Raw genomic sequence first — 24245 nt, forward strand, 5'->3', positions numbered from 1 at the left:
GTACACAAACGTGTGCGTGGGCGCGCGTGCGTATCATGCGTGCGTCGTGTGTAAGCACGTGTTCGTACCCTTATAGAGCGTGTACAAAACGTCCCTTCTCTTGTACTTTTTCCCTGTAACCGCCTCGGGGGTGCCGCTGTGGATAGGACTTTCTCCCAGTCAAAGCCAAAGCCCTCACCGTTGCTCGATGGCCGCTCCCAAATTGTCCCCCCCCCCCCCCACGTCTGCGGAGGGAAGCACCCGTCATTTTTGCGTGCGTATGTATGCTCCCGGGGTTGAATGCAGGTGAAAGCAACGGGCCGCAGAGGGCTGTGTGCATGTCGCCTGCTCCCTGACCCCACCAGGCTCACGTAGTGATAGGTAGTCTTCTGCCCTTTTGGCTGCTCTCACGGCACTATAGGCGTGCCGTGGCGTTGGCACGTCTGTGCGGAGTCAACGCCGTGTCCTGCTAGGTCCCCTCCGTTTCTTTTCGGACAGCTGCCCAGGGTAGGGTACCCTTGTCTGTGCCTGGAGGCAGGAGCATAGGGTATCTCACGTGCCCCTCCTCTTTGGACGTTAGGCTTCCGCCTTGTTCTTTCCTCCCTTCTTCTGTCTCCCACGGAACTGTCTGTGAGGCACGGGCCACTGAGTCGTCGTTACCAGGGTGCGGGTGAGCGTGACCAGGGTACGTTTTCCGGCGTCAGCGTCCACCCAGAGGAGAGGAGCAGGGTAAATCTCCAGTGGGCCACGTCCCAGAGCATGTGCCCTTATGCCCGGAACGTCAGTGAGGTCGGCCTTTCTCTGGATAATGACAGTACTGCTGGTGCGCTTTTATCTGAGTGAAATAGATGTTCTGTGTTTTTATTTGTGGTTGTTTATGTCTGCTTGTAAGATATTCATGTATATTGCACCAATGTCACACTGGTTAAAGATGGAACTTAACAGTACAGAGCCTTTTTTTCTGGTGGAGTTTACCACTTACTTCGCAAAGAGAACTGTGTTTTATCCTTATGAGCCTATGTTCGGGCCTCCTGCTTCTTTATCTGTTGGTGGGATATAGGAATGACTTATAATCCTATGGGGCTTCTTTTTTGTTCCGTGTGATTAAAATATTCTATAATTGACTTAGAAGAGGAGCGTTTAAGTTTGTGATTCTAGTAAAAACCATGTAATTTCTCACTTTAAACAAGTGAATCGTAGGGTATATTTTGCAGTATTTTTACAGAATTCCAAATGTGTAAACATGTTTATTAAAAAAGAAGAAACTTAAATCAACTAGTTAACCCTTTACTAAAGAACAGGAAGAGATCCACAAAGTAAACCGAAAGCTAGCAGAAGGAAGACGGTTATTAAGATTAACGCAGCTTAAACCTAAGTGTCCACCAACAGATGCAGGGATGAAGGAAATGTGTATATATTCACAGAGGAACATTATTCAGCCATAAAAAAGAATGAATTCTTGCATTTGTGGTAACATGGATGGACCTCAAGGGCATTATGCTGAGTGGAATAAGACAGAGAAAGATAAATAGTGTACGATCTCACTTACATGTGGAATCTTACAAAGAAAAAAATGATAACAACAAGAAAAAACAAGGCCACAGATGCAGAGAACGGATTGGTGGTTGTCAGAGACATGGAGTGGGCGATGGGCAAAATGCGCAAAGGGGGTCCAAAGGTACAAACTTCCAGTTATAAGGTATATAAGTCATGGAGATGTAAGGTATAGCATGGTGGCTATAGCTACCAATACTGCGTTGCATATTTAACAGTTGCTAAGAGAGTAGATCTTAAAAATTCTCATCACGCACAAAAAAATTGTAACTCCGTGGTGATTGGTGTTAACTAGACTTATTGTGGTCATCATTTTCACAAAATACAGAAATGTCAAATTATTATGTTTTACACCTGAAAAAATAATGTAATGTTGTTTGTCAGTTATACCTAAAGAAAAATCTCCTGTGTAGTAAAAAAAAAAAAAAAAAGAAAGAAAAAAAACTATAAAAACAAAAATTAACGTAGCTTACATGAAGTATAGAATAGAGGAAAAATGAATGAGAAAATTGACAGCTGGTTCTTTGAAAAGATAATAAAAAATTTTTTTAAAGGAGATATTCATGTGTGAAGTTCATTTTATTATTTATTTATTTATTTTGGCTGCGTTGGGGCACTGGCTTTCTCTAGCCGTGGCAAGCGGGGGCTGCTGTTTGTTGCGGTGCGTGGGCTTCTCATCGTGGTGGTTTCTGGTATTTCGGAGCACGGGCTCCAGGCATGTGGCCTCAAGTAGTTGCAGCACACGGGCTCAGTAGCGGCAGGCGGGCTCAGTAGTTGTGGTTCGCGGGCTCTAGAGCCCAGCCTCAGTAGTTGTGGCACACGGGCTTAGTTGCTCCGCGGCATGTGGGATCTTCCTGGACCAGGGATTGAACCCGTGTCCTCTGCACTGGCAGTCGGATTCTTAACCACTGCATATTTTTACTTGCGTTAAATACTTAACCCAAGTATTTCTTACTTCCCTTTAAGGGGTGAATAATATTCAGTTTTCTGTACATGTCATATTTTCTTTATCCATCCACCTGAAGACCAGCTTGGAGTCTTAAGAGGATACTGGTACATTTCCTAAGTGAAAGGGAACTTGTAGGAATTTCCTAGATAGAGAAAGCTTAAGGGGAACTTCGGCGTGACTGGATTGGGTGACATTTTAAATTTTGCTTAAAATTAAAGTATTTTTCATATATAAAGTCTGAACAAACTGTTTGAGAGACTGAAATCGCTTTAGCTCTGAAGAGAAGGGACACTAGCTCCTTCCAGCTGTAAGGCATTCTTTGGTGGACTGAAAATATAGCAGAAGTGTTTGAGGATTCATCCTCATGACAGGTAGCTGTCCCATAGGGAACCTCATCATGACACTTTAAGTAATTGACAAGAATTGCAGTCAGCTGTCCATATCCGTGGGTTCCACATCCACAGATATGGAACTCGCAGATACAGAGGGCTAATTGTAAAGGATGTGAGTATCTGCCGATTTTTGTATCCACAGGGTTCCTGGAACCAGTCCCCCACGGATACTGAGGGCTAACTGCATTGAGACACTATATTGAAAGAGCAACATAAGATGGTGAGCTCACAATGGAAAGCTAAAGAGTCAAGAGTCATAGTCTCTAAAAGTATACCATACTTGTACACAGCTATGCAGTTATTTGCATGTTAACGACAACCTGTGACTAGCAAATCTCAAAAACCTTTTGTTAGAATTTTGCCTTTGAGCATTTGATTCTTTTTCCTTGGAGAATCAAAGTCATGCAGTTCAAGAATCATTTCATGGAGGTCAGGTTTATATATTCATTTCTGCTTCATAAGTTAAACCAGGAGATCCCCTAACAAAGGTAATGGTGGTGAATATGGTATACCATTTAGTAGAGGTAAAGGAGTTGGAGGAGGAGGAGCAACTCCTGTGGGTCGAGGTGGCACTGGTAGAGCTGGTGGTGGGGATGGCCGTCCACCTGCCTGTGGACGCAGTGGAGGTGGTCCTGGAATTGATGAGCAACCTGTGAGTCCATGTTTGCAATAGAATATGCAGTCCAGAATACATAGCAATAGACGTTTGCAGGTTTTTTTTTTATAGAGTATACACTGCTTATTTATTACTATTCAGCATTCAAGAACTTAACAGTATATGCAAAGGACTTATATAGATATTTGATGAGCATTTTAAACACTACACAATGACTACTGCTAGAACAGTTGGCATTCTCATCTGATCCCTAAGGGGGTACAAGGAGTGTCTTACAGCAGCACTGACCAAAACTGCTTTCTAATACCAGTAATTAATAAGTAATATCCATTTTCATAGGAATAATGCTTATCCAAATTTTTTCCTCAGTTTTGGTCCTCGTTATAACCCTGTAATGTAGGTAGGGTGTAAGTAGTTTCACCTCACTGCTTATAGAAGAGGAACGACACCCTATAAACGTTTATGTGACTAATCGTGATTTGACACATGATTAGGATTTGAATGTAGTTCTTCCCAGACCTATTTCTGTTCCTTCTCTGATGTAGCAGCTGTTAGGGTGTGAAAAAGGGGAGAAGCCTGGCTTAGTGCTCAGAGATGTAAAAAGGAAAGGAGGAGGATATTTTTTTTTAATGAAAGCTTTATTGGAAAGAAATCATCCAGTATTATAGATACAGTAAAGCAGAATGAGGCTAGGAAAAGGCCACCAGATTGGGCCATTTGGAGTTCACTGGTGACTCTTGACATAACTGTTTTAGTAGAATTGTGGATACAGAGCAATTTATGAAACAAACACTTAGTGAGAATCTACTGTGTTAAGATACAGTCTTCACATTCTGAACATTTCCTTGACACAAGCTGTCTTGAAAAGAGTGCTTAATCAGTTATCAAGTGCAGACCACCTACTTAAGATTGACAAAAGCTCCCACGGATACTTGCAAAGAGAATGTAGGTGGAAATATAAAGTTTACAGGTGATGGTAGTCAAGATTGCAGAGGTATACAAAAAAATTAATCACTAGATTAATTAATCAGTTCTCAAGTCTAGAACCCTAATAAAGATTTTAAGTGTATAATAGGATCTTCTTGTCATAAATAATGTAGGTGGATATGTAAAGTCTTCTTCTTTGAAATGATAGCATTTGAGATTTAGAGGTGTAAAAAGCTTTTGGAATTATTAAAATTATTGAGGATTTTCTTTTTGAAAGGAAATAACTGTGGACCACATTTTCCAAATCATCATCAATTTCCTTTCAATAGTTTTTGCCTCTATAACCTACTCTGTTGCAGTTTTAAAAATCAATGAGTTTTTCCCCCATATGAAAATGATGTACCTTTTTGAAAAATCCTAGTAGAGTTATTTAAACTAAAACGTGTAATTGGCCAGTAAGTCCACTTTTGGTCACATTTTCCTTCCATCTGACAGGGTAATATGTAGTTTCATTACCTGGGTTTTATGCTGGAATTCTGTTCCAAGGTCTTTGAATTTTTATTCCTATTTTCGAAGCTTGTCTTGAGTTTCCGGTTGGGTTCTGAATTCTTCATTTTTCTGCAATGATCACCACTGTAAATGTACACATACTTTCAGGAAAGCTTTACATAATATGTATTAAATAAATGGAGCATTTTTTTTGCCTGCTGGGGTTTCAGACACTCATAAATACAATGCATGTTGATTATAAAAGTACCCCCGTGGAGTTGCAGGGGCAGAGGGCTGGTGGTGGAAGTGGCAGCAAGATGAAATATGCCCCCAACCTAAAATAAAAACGCCATCAACACCAAATGGTGGTGAAGATGTGGAGCAACAGGAACATTCACTGCCAGTGGGACTGCAAAATGTTCTAGACACTTTAGAAGATAGTTTGGCACTTTTGTAGGAAGGTACACATACTCCTACCATAAAATCCATCACACAAAAACGTGTACACGAATGTTTGTAGCAGTTTTATTCATAATTGCCAAAACTTGGAAGCAACCAAGATGCCCTTCAGTTGGTGAATGGATAAACAAACTTTGGTGCAGAATAAAAGAAAGGAGCTATCAAGCTACAAAACAAAGGTACATGTGGAGGAATCCTAAATGCACATTGCTAAGTTAAAAAAGCCAACCTGGAAAAAAAAAAACATACTGTAGCAAGAAAAGGCGAAAACTATGGAGACAGTGAAAAGATAAGTGGTTATCAGGGATTCCATGGGAGGGATGGAGAGATGAATAGGTGGAACACAGGGGATTTTTTTTTTTTTTCGGGCGATAGAACTCTACTGTAATGGTGGACGCATATCATTATGTATTTGTCAAAACTCATAGAAGTATGACACAAATATTGAACCCCAATGTAAACTAGAGTTCATTACCAGTTATAACAAATGTGCAACATTAATGGTAGCTGTTAACAGGGAAAGCTGGAGTGAGGGGTAGGCAAGGGTTTATATTGAATTCTCTGTACTTTCCACTCATTCTTCTGTAAGCCTAAAACTACTAAAAAATATAATTTTTAAAAAAGCTATCAAGCAGTTCATTTCTTAAATATATAACGTTGAAAAGAGATTGCACTGTACATTAATACAAATTAGAGTTGTTTTACAACCTTAATTGAGCGTCCAAAAAGAGATGCTCCCCAAAATCTGAGTGTAGAATGATATATGCTATATGATGATTAACTGAAACAGTTGTATAGAATGTTACGAGAGTGAAGGTGAGAGGTTAAAGTACGGTGTTAGGCAAAAGACACCCATCTGAATGGGGGTGAAGGGTACTAGAGTATGCTACTCCAAAATATTCCTCTTTGTAATATTTTGAGATAAAGGCCATTGAGAACCAGCCAACACGTGAAAAGCTCCAAAAACAGGGCACAGGCTTTCCTTCTACAAAGGAAATTTCCATTTATAAGGGAAATTTATTTGTAAAAAGTGTCTCTCTCTCCCTTACCAGGAAGAGGAGGACTTACAAACTCTTATTTAACTTTGACATATAACATTGTTTAAGGTGTACAACGGTGATGATTTGTATACATATATTTGGCAAAATAATTACCACAATAAGCTTAGTTAACGCATCCGTCACCTCACATAGCTTTTTGTGTGTGTGGTGAGAACTTTTTAAGATTTGCTCTTAGCAACTTCCAAGTACACAAGAAATTCATCATGCTGTACATTAAATCTCCAGCACTTATTCATTCATCTTATAACTAGAAATTTGTACTTTTTGACCATCTTCACATATTTCCCCTGCCCCTAGCAGATCCCACATAGATGAGTATAGTATTTGTCTCTCTGGCTTATTTCACTTAGCATAATGCCTTCAAGGTTTATCCATGTTGCCGCAAGTAGTAGAATTCCTTCTTTTCTGTGACTGAACAGTAATTCATTGTGTGTGTGTATCACGTTTTCTTTGCTTTTCTTTTTTTCCTGGGCGCGCCGCACAACTTGTGGGATTTAGTTCCCCGACCAGGGATTGAATGCAGGCCCGCGGCAGTGAGAGCACAGAGTCGTAACCACTGGACTGCTGAGGAATTCCCTATATCACATTTTCTTTCTTTATCCATTCCTCCCTTGATGGACACCTAGTTGTTTCCATGTTTTGGCTATTGTATTGATAAATAATGCTGCAGTGAAGAGGGGAGTGCAGATATCTCTTTGAGATAATGGATTCTTTTCCTTCAGATATATACCCAGAAGTGGGATTGCTGGATCATATGGTAGTTTTATTTTTGAGGAACCTCTATACTGTTCCATAGTGGCTAAACCAGTTTATGTTCCCACTAACAATGCACAAGGGTTCCCTTTTTTTTCTACATCCTTGCCAGTACTTGTTAGCTATTATCTTTTGCTAACTCTTCTCAATGGAGAAGGCATGACTTAAATATCTGCATGAGCAACTTTACTAAAAACACCCTTGTTTACCATACTTTTCCTGGTCAGCTTCCCAAAACCTGCCTCCCCAACCCAGAAGCCCCCAAAATTCCCATTCCTTGTTTAGCCTAAGATGGTATATAGGCTCGCCTTCTAACCACCCCTTTGGGTTACTTACTGCTGAATGCTCCCATTTACTTGGGCATTACGCATGTTAATCAACTTCTATTTATTTGTTTTCTCTTCTTGGCCAATCTAATTTATAGGGCTCAGGTGTAGAACCTAGGATTTCTTTTTCCTCCCTTAAAAGGGACATTCATCTGGTGAATCCTGTCCCAGTTATCTCATCACTCCTCTAAATAGGTTCAAACAAGCCTGAATACTTACAGTGAACACAGCTTAAGTCTGGCTATGAACAGGTAATATTTACATCTCCTTTGCCCTTTGTTGCAAGTGTCAGCTTGAGTCCGTCATTTTAAAAGGCTATATATACATGCATCATTTATTTCTAAAAGTGATATATATGTTCCTAGCTAGAATTGTCATTAGAGTCTGTGGAATAAAAATTACCTTAGTTTTGGGTAAATAGTCATTCTCAGAGCATATTTGACCATGAGAAATTATAAAAGCCATTTAGATCCAAGTCTGAAGGAAAAGCAGTGAACAATATGATAATATTAATGCTTGGGGTCAAACCTGAAATACTACTTAATAATTTTATCCATTCATACCCAATGTGCCAGTGGCTAATCCAAATCTCTAGTTTCATTAAATTTCAAACCCTTCTCAGAGCTTTCATGATCAATCAATGATCTGATTTCCCATTTCACTGAGATGTCAGCTTGTTCAACTTCACTACTATCCGTGTCATGATTCCTCTGAATCCACATTCCCATCTCCCCTCCTGAAATTAGCTTCTCCTCATGGGCTTTTTGAGCAGAGTGCCTACACAAGCACACTGTCCACAACTTCCTAATGTAAATGTTCCCTTGCTACCTTTGCAGAGAGGCACACAATCTTTCTGCTTGTAATTTAAAATCAACCACACATAGAATCAGAATCACACAGGTCTGAAATATGTGAGTGGGAAGAGCCTTCTTAGAAGTCCACTAATCCTTATCCTTCACTTTTAACGATGAAGAAGCTAAGAATGCAAGGAGTGTGACTTACTTAAAGCCACAGCCAGGTAGTAGCACTGCTGAGATAAGATCTTACTGCTTATCATTCTATAACTAACTTCTTCTTCTTCCTTTTTTTTTTCCTTTATATTGCTTCTTTAAATGACAGAACAAGAGAGGAATACAAATAGTCATTGGGAGAACATACATGGCTTCATTCTAAATGTTGGTGAAGAGAATAAAGCATCAAACAAACACTACAATGACTTTGTTATTATTTTTCAGTGCTCCTTTCCCCAAAATATATCCTTACAGAAAGCTTTGGCAGATAGATTGTCACAATTTGCTCCATTCCTGTGTGACTGGTCAAAGTGCCTAAAACTAAGTGGATTCTAAGATTCTCAAAGTGAGTGTTGAATGTGCTACTTAAAAGAAGAATCATTGGATACATAAAGGTCTATTACCCAGAAAGCATGCATTTTTTTTTTCACCAATAAAAATGAAAGCTTCATGCAAACATGTGAGGCTCAAGTTGTTAGAATCTACTCTAGTGACAGAAAAAGCAAAGGCATGTCTTCAGAAACCCTTAAGTAACCTCTGTGTTGCTCTGTGATGCTGGAGTGATTGATAGAGGAAAAGTGATAATCTCCATGAAAACACAGTTTTGAAGAAATATGAAAGCACTTCAGTTTCCTGTCAGACAGATGAAAACTAGAGTTTTGACCTTCTGCCTCAATCCTTCTCCCTTCTACCAATAGGAAAGAAATACTATACTAAAGATTCATAGGATGGATGTAAAAAGAAAAGGCATGAAACTTTGGGTAGAACCTAGTATAATTGTAGCTATGCTTTCATGAAACAAGCAAGACAATCTAGGTATTTACAAAGCTGGCAATTGGGCTTCCCTGGTGGCGCAGTGGTTAGGAATCCGCCTGCCAATGCAGGGGACACGGGTTCGAGCCCTGGTTCAGGAAGAGCCCACATGCTGCAGAGCAGCTAGGCCCGTGCGCCACAACTGCTGAGCCTGCGCTCCGCGACAAGAGAGGCCACCGCAATGAGAGGCCCGCGCACGGCAATGAAGAGTAGCCCCCGCTCACCACAACTAAAAAAAGAAAGCCCACGCGCAGCCACAAAGACCCAACGCAGCCAAAAATAAATAAATAAATTAATTAATTAATTTTAAAAAAAAGCTGGCTAACAAAAATAAACAAATGGGACCTAATGAAACTTCAAAGCTTTTGCACAGCAAAGGAAACCATAAACAAGACGGACGAAAAGACAACCCTCGGAATGGGAGAAAATATTTGCAAACGAGTCAACAGACAAAGGATTAATCTCCAAAATATATAAACAGCTCATTGAGCTCAATATTAAAGAAACAAACACCCCAATCCAAAAATGGGCAGAAGACCTAAATAGACATTTCTCCAAAGAAGACATACAGACGGCCACGAAGCAAATGAAAAAATGCTCAACATCACTAATTATTACAGAAATGCAAATCAAAACTACAATGAGGTATCACCTCACTCCTGTTAGAATGGGCATCATCAGAAAATCTACAAACAACAAATGCTGGAGAAGGTGTGGAGAAAAGGGAACCCTCTTGCACTGTTGGTGTGAATGTAAATTGATACAGCCACTATGGAGAACAATATGGAGGTTCCTTAAAAAACTAAAAATAGAATTACCATATGACCCAGCAATCCCACTACTGGGCATATACCCAGAGAAAACCGTAATTCAAAAAGACACATGCACCCGAATGTTCATTGCAGCACTATTTCCAATAGCCAGGTCATGGAAGCAACCTAAATGCCCATCAGCACACGAATGGATAAAGAAGTTGTGGTACATATATACAATGGAATACTACTCAGCCATAAAAAGGAACGAAATTGAGTCATTTGTTGAGAAGTGGATGGATCTAGAGACTGTCATACAGAGTGAAGTAAGTCAGAAAGAGAAAAACAAATATCGTATATTAATGCATGTATGTGGAACCTAGAAAAATGGTACAGATGAGCCAGTTTGCAGGGCAGAAGTTGAGACACAGATGTAGAGAATGGAAATATGGACACCAAGGGGGGAAAACTGCGGTGGGGTGGGGATGGTGGTGTACTGAATTGGGGGATTGGGACTGACATGTATACACTGATGTGTATAAAAGTGATGCCTAATAAGAACCTGCAGTATAAAAAAACAAACAAAACAACTAATACTAAACTTTCATTGGGTTATTTTATGGAAATATGTTAATATAAATGTTTCAGACTTTACATGAAATTTCTAAAAATCTTATATTTGTATTTGTATGGAAATATGTATGGAAATATGTTAATATAAATGTTTCAGACATTACATGAAATTTCTAAAAATCTTAAAAAAATAAAAAAAATAAATAAATAAACTCAAAATGGAAAAAAAAAGAGCTAAGCAATGGGCACAATGAAAATATGTTCATTATAACTATAATTGCTAATTCTTTGACCTATATAGACTGTATTCTGTTGACAATATCAGCAGAAAGAATTTTGTTTAAAACTTTTTGATTTGGTTATGTAGTCCTTTGAAAACCTGGGTTTTCTGTTATTTTCTGCTACAAAACTTAGAAATAACATTTAAGGACTTAGAAATAACATTTAAGGAATGGTAGAATAGCAAGTAATGTCTTTAAGTAAGTCAATAGCTTTGAATATTATAACTATTTAAAGAAATTTTGCTATGCATTCAATATGATAAATTCATATTCTGCAAATATGTTCTACTGTTAATAAGCATTCACAGTGTACATGGATAATGGTTCCCAAGGAAATGTTATAAGATATGCTCTAAATATGTATTAAGAAAAATAGACACATGTATAGGTTCAAAACGGTCCTATAGTAAGGGTCCAAAAGGTGCAATGTATGGTTCTATTAATACTCATTCACTGAAAATACTGAAGAAACAAAAAAAAGACACATTACAGTAAAGTCTGAATACATATTAAATGTGTACCACAAACTTAAAAAAAAAAAAAAAAAGCTGGCAGTTGCTCAAAAGCATTTGTGTAAGACATTAACATTAAAAGACAAGACAACCAACCTCAACTTTCACCAAATCTACGGGAGTTAGGAATATCCTTTTTAAAATGTGTAGTAGACAATCCGAAGAAGCTGAATGACCTCACCCTAAGCAGAGAGGGTGGGGGGATTTGGTTTTTGTTGCTATCAAGAAGGCTGACTTTAGAGACCACAGAACATAGAATTAGATAGCCATCTCACAGATCTCCAAGGAACTACCCACTGTAAGGAAATGAAAGCTGAAGGAACGCAGTGCGGATGTATTGAGGTTGATTGCTTCTAATCATATCTAATCTAACTTCATTTCATTTGTCACTTTAATATAGTATGGCTAGTGTTTTTCTTCAATATGTATTAAGGGTGATGAGGAAGGAACAGTAGATTACACAGTAAGTTTGTTTTAGTAGGAAAAAGAAATTTCGGAGGTTATGGTTTGGGTCCAGAAGTATAAAGTAGTGTATAATTGAAACAATATTTAAAAGGTTTTGCAAAAGAGAGAGGAGAGGATATGTGATTAAATTAAAACCGTTTTAATCTAACATTTAATGACCCTTATCATTTAAAAAATTCCAACTGCTGTTTTTATCTTCTTCAGATTTGACTAGTCCATACAGGAATTAGGAAAGGAGCATCTTTATCTCTGAATCAGAAGGGACGCCAAGAAGAATCCAAACAAACAGGCCTTGCTAAGATGACCCCCCATTTACTACAATTACCTTATTTTCCTTAATCTATCATATTCCTCCATGACTGTCCACTCTTCATCACACCTAGCATAAGATACACAAGGCTAACCATTTGCTCATGAAGGATCCCATGTCACATAAAACTTATACCAAATACATTTCTATGCCTTCCTTCTGTTAATCTGTTTTTATCAGTTTCATTTTCAGACCTAGCCGGGGACCCTAAGAAGGTTGAAAAAATACTTTTTCCTTTCTTACAATACATAACATTGACCATTTTGTAGATGACCATTTTATGTCTATTGCCATTAAAGAGAAATTGGCCTATCCCACACATAAATCATAAGCTACCACATACTCTTTCCTTAGCTAACTTACTGAATTCAACATTAGGTTTGTTGAGGACCATAACCAAGCATCCATGAATACATTTTAAGCACACTCTTACCATTTCAAAATGATTCCAATATTTTTCAACTTTTACTGAGTACAGGATTCTATAAAATTTCTTTCATGATTTGCTATGGGTGGAAATGTGCCAGGGACTCCAAATTTACTATGATTAACATTCAAAATACCTTAAACAAAAGCATTAATAGGAGAACATATAATAACACTCATCAATATGAGATTCCTGTGAAAGGCTGTACTTCGGTAACATTCGACCTGGGGCGTAAAGTATCAAAAACATAAGGAAAGAAATTTCTCAGGTACATTGAAGTATACCAGGAGCAAGTTGTTTTCCAACATACGTAATTGTCTTAATAATAAATTACCCCTAGTTAAGGATGAAATAAATAACTAGAGAACCTCTTTGGAGCAAAATGTAGTTGTCATTACTATACATACCAAGGAAGCAAAAACTTTTTTGGGTGTGATGGGTGTGTTCATTATTCTGAGTGTGGTGATCATCTCTCAGGTGGAACATATGTCAATAGTTATCAAGGTGTACACTGTAAACAGGGCAGTTTATCTTCTGCCTATTATACTCCTGTTAATAAAGCTCAGAAGGAACATACCTGTGTGTCTAGGGCAAAGTAACCAAGGAGAAAACAGGTGAGTGATCAGGGCAAAGAGCAGCCCGATCTTGTTCATTGCTGGCCATGCTTGGTAAATATTTTCATTCTAATTTCAATGGGAAATTATTGGAGAGCTTCAGGCAGGGGCCTGATATGATTTGAATGGTGGAAGGCACTAGAACCACAGATGTGTGAAATTGGAAGAGACAGTGAACTCCCTAAGTCTAGGTGCTCTTAAGAGAGGTCCATAGGTTTCCTTAAACTTCCTGAAGTAGCTGCTAATTTGTGTATGTATGTACAGATATGCATTTAAAAAAAATTAATTTCCACAGTATTCATCAGCTTCTCGAAAAGGTCCTTGCCATAAATATGTAGGAACTTTTCATGGATCTACCCAGAAATTAGTTAGAGATATCAAAACCTGGAGAAGTACAAGGATGTGTTCAAGATCAGAGGTGGCAGGTTGATGAGGTCATGAGGGGGTTATGATGCTGACTACCGTCTCTGGTCCCCTCATCTCTCCCTGCCCCAAATGCTGATTCACAGAACACAGTCGTCATAAAAAGCTGGCATACAGCACACGAAGCCAGTGTCTGCTGAACCCTGACCCGCTCACCCACATCAACAGGAGAGCGTGCCAATGGTATGGTCCATAAGAGGTGATCAGCCAGCACAACTACTGGAAACAGTCCCTTATGACTCCCCCATCAAACCTGTATAACTTTCTAAATCACCTATGGGTGTATTACTGTTAAAATCACAAAAGAACAATACATCATAAACAATAATAAGCTATTCCTCTTTCATTATTACTGAGCCTGCCCTGTGCTGTAGACCAGAAGAATACTATAGAATTGGCATTTGACAGCTCTAGTTTTCCTCCTGTAAAGAATCGACAAATGAGTGTATGCTGGATCCTTACCAATGGAGATTTCAATACGGTATAAAAAAAACTTCTTAAACTAGGAGGCGCTATATAGCAAGGTACATTTCACATGAGAAGCTTCACATCATCCTTCTCAGAGATTCCAGTGTAGGATGACAGAAGGTCCTTTTCTCAGCAATCCAGGGGACAAACAGGATCCCCTCAAATTCTTTCCTAGCTCTAGGGTTTATGAAAATGTCGGGCTATTTTTTATAGCTTTAAAAGGTCCCAGGTTACTGAAATAACCCTGCCTTTGCTCAGTCTTGAGCGTGAAGAACGTGCCTCCATGGCACCAGTATAAACTGGATTAAAACATTTCAGAAAGTCACCTTTGTAAAAAGCAAGGGGGTAAAACACAAAGTACACCTGGGAGTTATGTTCCATACCTATCAGATGTGTGAAATCGGCTCTAGTAAAACAATGGCCTTTTCTGGGCTTCGAGTTTCAGCTGAGTTCAGGGGTGTTGGAACTTACCAGATAGGTTGATATTTGAATCGCACAGGCAGAACTCTCCTGATCATCACGATGAACAATTACAGGGACTGAGTATACCTGGACGTGGTGCTAGCCAGACACTAACAAGAGGAAGTTCGGTGAGAGACCTGCCTTGAGAGGGGAGCCTATTGTACAGAAGGGGGAAACAGAACCAAAGCACAACTGAGGGCTGTACTGCGTACCTATCAGAAGTGTGAAGTCAGTGTCTGATCTTCGTCTGTGCTTGAACTCTGGGTCCACACCAAGGCAGTGCACGAGCTGTTGATCGTGCCCTTTGATCTTCTTACCAAACTGTGACCTGAAAAGGAAAGAAAGTATTATTGAATACCTTGGCCACAGATACAGATTAATTTCCCTAAGTAAGAATTCAGCATGAAAAAAGTAAAAAACAAAGGAACAAAACAAAACAAAAACACACCAGCCTTTTCCTAGTTCTGCAAAAGACACCCATCCAGCCACTGCCTACCCTTAGGAGAAATAAGCCTACAGCTACAGATGGTCTGGACTTTATACTGCAAACCCACTGTGACGTAATCCACTGTGACCATATGGTCACTTCATATGGTAATTTGCTGGCATTGAGGCTTGTGGTCAGAGATACCGGATCAGCCTTTCTGCTTCCCTAACCTACTGTCCCTGAGGTTAGTGAAATAAATAAATAAACTGTCAGCCCTACAGCCACAGATGCAGAAATGTTCTCCCGCTTATAACTGATTGATTTCCACGAGGGATGAGCGTCCTGGCCCAAGGGGCAAATGACAGTTTGGGTTTTGTTCAGCACTGTCAGTCACGTAGCTATAAACAAACAACTTACAGAAGTGGACCGAGCCACTTCAGCAAGATGCTCTGTAGGGACCAATCTCTACACGTATTCCAAAAAGATCCATTTTATAGGAGCACACACTTAGTATGCATGGCTAGAACCTCGATTTATTCAAAGTGGCTAAGGTCTTCAACCATATCCTCATCAAGGTAATTGTGGCCCTAACCCTGACCAATTCCAAACGGACAGAATACACCACAGCGCCTCCTGCTTCAAAACTGGAGGGTCAATGACTACTTGTAAGTGTCTAAATGATTTAACAGCATAACATTAGTAAGAGGCACACAGGATATGATCCTCAGAGGATCATCCCCCAGATGTCCACAGGGTCCCCCCCACCCCACCCCGTCTCTTCCTTCAGGTCTTTATGTCCACCCCGTCTCTTCCTTCAGGTCTTTATGTCCCCTTCTCAGTGAGGCCTTCTCCATACAACCTACCTGCAGGTGCAGATCCCTCCCCCAGACCTATTCCCCTTCCCTGCCTTCGTGTGCTGCACAGCACGCGTCATTATAATACACGTGGGGCTTATTGAGCTTACCTTTCAGTCTCCCCCACTAGAATGTGAGCCCCATGTGAGCAAGGACTTCAGGTCTCTTTCGTGTCTGTATGTCCAGCACGAAGAACAGTAGTATCTGGCACATAGTAGGTGCTCAGCAAATGATCAAGGTCACCTTTGGCCACCAGCCCTAATGTTCATGCCATTCCCAGAGCTGACCCTGTCACCTGTAGAGTGTGCGTCTTTCAGAATCTCCTCCCCGTATTTACATTCTCACACAAGAGATCATTAAAAATAGATACCCTACGCTTTAATGAGTGGTTGGATAATTCTACAATACTTAAAACAAAAACCACCTGTTTCCAGTCCTAACTGGAGACACAACCAATTACAGCTCTGTAAATGCAACCAGAATCAACTCTTTTAGGTTGGTGTTTTCACCCATATTACTCAATAACATACTCAAAACACGATTACTTTATCAGTGTTGGTTGGCACAGTTGCTTTTGTGGATATTTTTAGTTCTGTATCATGGATCATTTCAAACAAAGCCGATAGAACAATATATCCAGAATTCTGTATGTCGGTCAAGGAGCTTCAACAATCAACGTTTTGCCACTTAAGATTTATTTGTTTTTTTTTTTCTAGCATATTCCAAAGCATATTCCAGATATCCTACGACTTCGTGTGTAAACCCAAAGAAGTTATTTCCTCCACATACTCTGCGGTAACATAAACTATAACAAACAGGGCTTTAAAAAAACATAACCAAAATACCGTCATTACATCTAAGAAAAATTACAATTATTCCCTAATGCCACAGGAAACCATCCATGTCCAATGTATCTATTTGACCTAAATATCTCTCTTAAATTTGATTTGTTCTTATTAGGATCCAAAGAAGTATCTTACATAGCGTTCGCTGAAATAGGACTTAGTCCTCTTTTCATCTATAACAGCCCCTCCCCTTTCTTTCTTTGCTATTCCTTTGATGAAAAGACTAGATTATTTGTCCTGTAGAATTACTCACATTCAGTGTTACTCTATACGCATCCTGTCCTGAACATGTTCCAGTAGAAACAGAATAACCCGTAGTGAGATCTCTGGATATGGTTAGATTCAGGCTCAGTTATTTTAGCAGGAATATTTTATAAATTTATTTATTTATCTATTTATTGGCTGCGTTGGGTCTTCGCCGCTGCGCGCAGGCCCTCTCTAGTTGCGGCGTGCGGTGGCTTCTCTTTGTTGCAGAGCACGTGCTGTAGGCGCGCGGGCTTCGGTAGTTGTGGCACGCGGGCTCAGCAGTTGTGGCTCGCGGGCTCTAGAGCGCAGGCTCAGTGGTTGTGGCGCACGGGCTTAGTTGCTCCGCGGCATGTGCGATCTTCCCGGACCAGGGATCGAACCCGTGTCCCCTGGGTTGGCAGGCGGATTCTTAACCCACTGCACCACCAGGGAAATGTCCCTTAGCAGGCACATTTTAGACTTGATGCTTTGTACTCCTATATGATACAATAGGAGTATCAGATTGTACTGTACTGTACAGTGTCAATTGTATCACATCAGAACACCCGCGCTGTTTCCCACACTTTTGATGGGAAACAAAAAGTTTCCCCTGGCCGGGGAGACGGGGGTTGATCGGTGGGTTGTACTATTCTCACCTTGATTCACCCACATTATAAAATGTACCATCTACCTTTTACTGAAATTTTATTAAATGTATGTGTTGGCTTGCTTTTTAAATTTTTGATATGCTATTCATGTACCATATAATCCACAATGTTAAAATGTACTAGTCACTGATTTTTACTATATTCAGACAGTTGTGGGCCCGTGACCACAATAAATTTTAGGACATTTTCATCACCCCCAAAAGGAAGTCCATACTTATTATCTGCCGTTCCCTATTCTCGGGATGGGACTGAAACCGGCCTGAATGGTACAAAGATTACTTCAAATTGAAAACATCTGAGCTACAACAGAGGCAGAAATAAGTCTTCTCTGAACTGCCCTTATCTGGCTAAAGCAGAACTTTATAAGAGACAGCTGCCACAACCCCACCCACACGGGGGGGGCGTGTCTCTAATCAGGGAGGCCTGATCTTGGACATGAGAACATTCCAGAAGATGGTGTAAATAAGCCTCATCAGACCCTTCCATCCTTTGAAGTCCTGATCCACCAAGCCCCCTTGCAAAGTTGGTATATAAACCCCTATCTCTAGCCGTCTAGGGAGCCTCTTCATCTGAAAGCTCCTTCATGGTAAATAAACTTTTCTCCGATTAATTTACCGATAATTAATTTTCAGGCCCCTAGCCAGTTGAACCTAAGACGGTAGAGAAAAAGTTTTCCTCCTAACGTTCCCTTCTCACTAGCCCTATGGCAAACACGTGTGGATTTTTTCTCTCTGTAGATCTGCCTGTTCTGGGTACTTCACGTGAATCAGATCTTACAATGTGTGTTCTTTGGTGTCTAGCTTTTTTCATGTATCATAATGTTTCCAAGATTCATCCGTATTTCAGCACGTATCACTACTTCATTCCATATTATGGCTAAATAAAAACTCATGGTAAGGGTATAGCATATTTTGTTTAAAAATTCATCAGTCGATGGACATTTGGGTTGCTTCCCCCATTTTGGCTTTGTGAATAAGGCTGCCGTAAACATTGACGTACAAGTTTTTGTTTGAATGTTTTCAGTTCTCTGGGATACGTGTCTAGGAGTGGACTTGCTGGTCATGTGGTCACTCTATGTTTAACTTTTGGTGGAAGTGCCGAACTGCTTTACACGGTGTCCGCACCATTTTACATTCCCACCAGCCAGTGTATGAGGGGTTCAATTCCTGCACATCCTTATTACACTTCTTATTTTCCATTTTTAAAATTACAGCTGCCCTGGTAGACGTCAAGTGGTATCTCTTGTGATTTTGATGTTGGTCTCCCTAATGACTAATGACGTTGAACGTCTTCTCTTGCCCTCAGTGGCCATTTGCATGGAGAGAGCAATGGATTTGCAGCATGAGACGCCCCCATCCCCACCCCACCCCCCCCTGCCCCTTGTGTGTGTGAACCACTCCTGGTTCACATTGACAAAGCCACGTAGCCTCTTTGGACCTCGATTTCCTGGCACAATGAGTAGTTATTGCATCTGTGTTCATCCAGGGAATGGAGACAGAAAAAAGACTTTGACTTGGATCTCTGCATGGAGAAACAGCCACTACTCCCTAGAGTGAAGGAAAAGAAACTCACAGAGGAATCCAGAGGGGCAGCTGAGATCCAGAGCCCAGGGACTGGTCAGGTAATTCCGCGTGGCGAGGAGGTGGAAGCTCTCTTCACTTTCCACCCTCAACAAGGCGGGCAAGTTGTAGCAGAGCATGAAGCCCTCCCTTCACTCCCTAGGAGCTGAAGGCAGCTGCGCTTTGTGAGATTTCCTGTGGTGACCTGAAATGCGAAAAGGCAGCTGCCTGGCCAGAACTAAGCACCTCAGGGTCCTCACTGTCCTCCTCCCTTCTGCCCTGGAAATTCCCACCAGCTCTGCCCCAACAGCAGGGAATGGGTGAGAAAAGGCGCTGTGAGTCAGAGCCTGAGCCAAGGCTGGGACTAGCCGGACAGCAGGTGGTCTTGGGGGGCCTGGGCCTGTGCAGGTGCTCAGTGGGGGAGCAGAATGGAGGCAGGAAATCCTGAGGAGTTAGGGGCAGTCAGCAGGCCAGTTGTGCTGCCCTGGGGTCGTTGCAGAGCCCATGGATTTCTTTTAAGTGTTTCTTGGAAGGGTGATTACACTGGGGAGTGGATCTGGACAGGGGTGACCTCGGTCTTCTGTAATAGTGAAGATGGGTTGTTTTTTTTTCTTAAAAAATAATGAAGTAAGGATTATATTTGTCAATGGAAATAGAGAGTCAAAAATATCTTTACAGTCAGTTGTTGAGTAATCCAATACAGTTGACCCTTGAACAACACGGGTTTGAACTGCGTGGGTCCACTTATACACGGATATTTTTCAGTAGTAAATACTACACTCTACAGGATTCAAAGTTGGTTGAATCCATGGATGCAAAACCAGATACAGAGGAACCACATATACAGAGGGCTGACTGTAAGTAATAGACTGATTTTCAACTGCAGGGAGGGTTGGCAGCCTTAACCCCCACATTGTTCAAGGGTCTAGGCAGCTCCTTAGACTACTGTTTTTAAGTGATCTTTATTTACATATCCCTCTCTCTCTCTCTCTCTCTCTCTCTGTGTCCTCAGGGAACAACCTGCTGCAATGATACATGCCCCAAATCAACACTTCTCATCTCTGCGTGGTGGCTTCAGTGGTTAACTTCCTTTTCCCCTCTATACTACACTGTCTCCATTATGCAAACCTTACTTTTCATGAAGACCATTTTCTTTTTTTCAAAACAAAGGAAATTATAAATGAAGGTACCAGTCAGGCAGAAAAAAACCTGCAAGTTACTGTGACCCAAACATCCCCCACCCACCTAGGTGGTGTGGACACCACCTACACCAGCCCTGGGTAGGCTGTGGAAGAGGCACTGGCTCCCTAGCAGGTCCCTGGCAAAGAGCGGGAGGTGGTAAGGCACAGGCAGTGCCTGCTCTTGGGAACTTGCTTCTCACCTGGGATGCCAGCAACTAAGGCTAGCATAACCTCAGGCTTATGAGTGATACAAACTTAACAACATCTTTTGAAAGTGTACTTGTTTAAACTTCTTTTAGCTCTAAATAGTTTTGTGAATGGTGAATGGTAAAGTTTTCCACTTTATTGTTCCATGACAGACATCATTTGCAGATATCATTTGCCCAATGCAAAGAGGGAAAAATAATTATCTTTCTACCCTTCCCAAGTTCTTATCTGGGGCCACTATAACAAAAGAGAGATTAACAAGAGAAAAACAAGTTTATTAACATGTGTATCACTTGTGACACATGAAGTCCCCAGAGTTGAATAACTCAAAGGTTTGGTTAGAACTTGAGTTTACATAGTATTTTAGCAAAAGAACAATACATGTTTAGAGAAGTGATAATGGAAAAGAACCTTGAAATTTCTAGAGCGCCAATTGTGACAAGGGAAATATATGGGAAACTAATATAGATAAGGGCTAGTTGGTAAAGTTTGTTATGTAGATTCCTCTGGTGCTGTTTCCAGATGAGAAGGTCTAATGTTTTTTCCAGGGATTAACTTTTCTCCTTCCTGGTTGAAAAGGGAGGAGGGACACCTTTGAAAATTTATGTCCTGCTTTTAGGCAAATAAGGGGAGGGCAGGAAGTTTTTCTTGTATCTACTTCTTTGTATTTGCCCTTCACCTCAAAATAATCCTTATGCCAAAGTGGCACATTTTTAGGTGGCATATTCTGCCACCCTTTGTTACATTCTGTTTATATTTGGTTATTATATGAAATTTCACATGCATTTTGAACCCTAGACAAATCTGAAAAAGAAATGTAGGCTAGATCATGACAGTCATACAAATTAAATAAGTGTAAAATCTGCTATATGCATATACATTTGTTTGCTGCGTATATATTCAGATACCCATGTCCTGTTGGTCATTTATACACAGTTTTTAAAAAAACAGGTTAAATAACCAGGCTCTGTTTACTACTGGGCACTGGAATTTGGAGGAGGCTCTTTCAATCAGTCCCTGTGCTGGGATTTTTTTTAAGACAAACTAGGAATTTCAATTACGATTTTTAAACTTAGAAGTTTTTAGAACTGATGGTTGCCTAACAGTATAGGGCATAGGGATGAATTTTTAAACTAAAGTTATAGCTCCATTTCCATGTGTGTGTTAATAGTATGAAAAAGCAAACCCCAAACTTTTAGGGTCTTTCTGCAAGTGATGGGAAAAACAGTGGTCAGTGTTTTTATCTGTTTATAGATCTATGAAATAAGAGGATAATGAAACAATGAAGTTTTTTAAAGAAATAAAAATTTAAGTTAAGAACAATCTAAGAAAAAGCTTCTTTTTCAAAAGGAATAAACTACTGAGGAATAAACGCAACCAAAGAAGTGAAAGACATACACTGAAAACAAGAAAACATTGATGAAAAACTTTAAAGAATACACAAATGTATGGAAACATATCCTGTATTCATGGATTGGAGGACTCAATATTGTTAAGATGTCAATAGTACCCAAAGCTAATGCAATCCCTATCAAAATCCCAACAGCATTTTTTACAGAAATAGAAAAATTCTAAAATTCATAAGTAATTTCAAGGGACCTCCAAATAAACAGTCTTGAAAAAGAACAAAGTTGGAGGTCTCACACTTCCTGACTTCAAAACTTAAAACAAAAAGGTGTTACACTAATCAAAGCAGTTTAGTACTGGCATGAAGACAGACACGTAGACCAATGGAGAAGACTAGAGGGCCCAAAAAACACCATCTTGTATATGACCAAATGATTTTCCAAGGGGTGCCGATACTTCTCAATGGCAAAACAGTCCCTTCAACAAATAGTATTGGGCCAATTGCATAAACACAAAAGAAAGATACCATATACTAAAATTAACTCAAAATATATAAAAGAACTAAATGTAAGAAGCAAAACTATAAAACTCGTAGAAGAAAACAGGTGAAACTTTCTTGACATCAGTTTTGGAATTTCTTGGATATGACATGAGAAGCATAGGCAGCTGTGGACAGGGAATGTTGCCTGCCATTCCACTGAACAAAGAATGTTGCCCACCATTCCAGTTCTACAGGGATCAAGCCATCAGCCACTGCAACCACCCCTGGAAGGTGCACCCTGAGGGAAATTCAGGATGGAGAAAAACAGGAAGCATTCTGCACTTTGGAAACTGGCCCTAGATAATGAAGATAAGGAATAATTTCAGTGAGCCAAGATTCTTGCATCTTCCCATACATAGAAAAGCACTAAAATCATTAACTTCAGATGTCTGTTTTTTGTGATTAACAGTAATCGTTTAAATGTTTTTTCCAGCAAAAAAAAGTCCTATATGTCCTGGCTGCTCCCTTACTTCTTTAGCAGCTCCTCAAGGCTCTCTGAGAGTCTGTCTCCCAGGCTATAGTCCTCACTGAGATCCCACAATAAAACTTAGGCACAACCTAAAAGTTGGGAGTTTTTTCTTTAGTCAACACAACAAGAGCAAAAATAGACAAATGAGACTACATCAAACTAAAAACTGCTGTGAATCAAAGGACACAATCAAGAGTGAAGAGATAATCTACAGAATAGAAGAAAATACTTGGAAATCACATATCCAATAAGGTGTTATTATCTAAAATATACAAAGAACTCCTACAAACTTAAAAACAAAAACCTGATTAACGAATGAGCAGGACTTTAAATAGACATTTCTGTAAAGATAAATACAGATGGCCAACCAGAAAATGCAAAGGTGCTTAACATCAATGATCTCTAGAGAAATGCAAATCGAAAGCAAAATGAGAAGTCACCTCCAACACATTAACATAGCTACTACCAAAATAAAACAAAATACGGTCATAGATGAGAATGTACAGAAATTCAAACCCTTGTGCATTGCTGCTAGGATTAGAAAACGGAATAACCACTATGGAAACCAGTATATCAGATCCTATAAAAATTGAATATAGAACTTCCATATGACCAAGTAATCCAGATTCTAAATACATATCCAAAATACTTGAAACCAGTATATTCAAGAGATGTCTGCAAACTCATGTTCTTAGCAGCACTATTCACAATAGTGAAGAGGTGGAAACGACCCAAATGTTGGTCTTCAGGCAGATGGATGGATAAAATATGAGATGTACAGAAAATGCAATATGATTCATCCCTTCAAAGGAAGAAAGTCCTGAGACATGGAAAAATATGGATAAAACTTGAGGACAAAATGCAAGTGAAATAAGCCACGCACAAACACAAAAATACTGTCCTCCATGAAATGATTCTTGAACTGCATGACTTTGATTCTCCAAGGAAAAAGAATCAAATGCTCAAAGGCAAAATTCTAACAAAAGGTTTTTGAGATTTGCTAGTCACAGGTTGTCGTTAACATGCAAATAACTGCATAGCTGTGTACAAGTATGGTATACTTTTAGAGACTATGACTCTTGACTCTTTAGCTTTCCATTGTGAGCTCACCATCTTATGTTGCTCTTTCAATATAGTGTCTCAATGCAGTTAGCCCTCAGTATCCGTGGGGGACTGGTTCCAGGAACCCTGTGGATACAAAAATCGGCAGATACTCACATCCTTTACAATTAGCCCTCTGTATCTGCGAGTTCCATATCTGTGGATGTGGAACCCACGGATATGGACAGCTGACTGCAATTCTTGTC

The 24245-nt window shown here is 39.9% G+C and overlaps 2 long non-coding RNA genes across 3 annotated transcripts in view; one reads left to right on the forward strand and one right to left on the reverse strand.

The window, feature by feature from the left end:
• LOC130706380 (uncharacterized) overlaps positions 1-21848 on the forward strand; it is a 37256-nt gene extending 15408 nt beyond the window's left edge. The window contains exons 3-5 of one of the 2 annotated variants that reach the window (XR_009006648.1): positions 3017-3094; positions 19120-19255; positions 20206-21848. This is a non-coding gene — a long non-coding RNA (uncharacterized LOC130706380). Of the gene's footprint in view, positions 1-3016; positions 3095-8624; positions 10819-19119; positions 19256-20205 lie in introns of those variants that run through there. The other variant, XR_009006649.1, reaches the window with a different exon arrangement.
• On the reverse strand, positions 1968-24125 carry LOC130706379 (uncharacterized). Its single transcript, XR_009006647.1, has 4 exons — positions 24049-24125; positions 14828-14943; positions 4934-5035; positions 1968-3506 (listed from the first exon to the last, which is right to left on the reverse strand). It is a non-coding gene; the product is annotated as an uncharacterized LOC130706379 (long non-coding RNA).
• Between the last annotated feature and the right edge of the window lie 120 nt (positions 24126-24245).

The sequence above is a fragment of the Balaenoptera acutorostrata genome, chromosome X (genome assembly GCF_949987535.1).
Source record: "Balaenoptera acutorostrata chromosome X, mBalAcu1.1, whole genome shotgun sequence".
Taxonomy (NCBI): Eukaryota; Metazoa; Chordata; class Mammalia; order Artiodactyla; family Balaenopteridae; genus Balaenoptera; species Balaenoptera acutorostrata.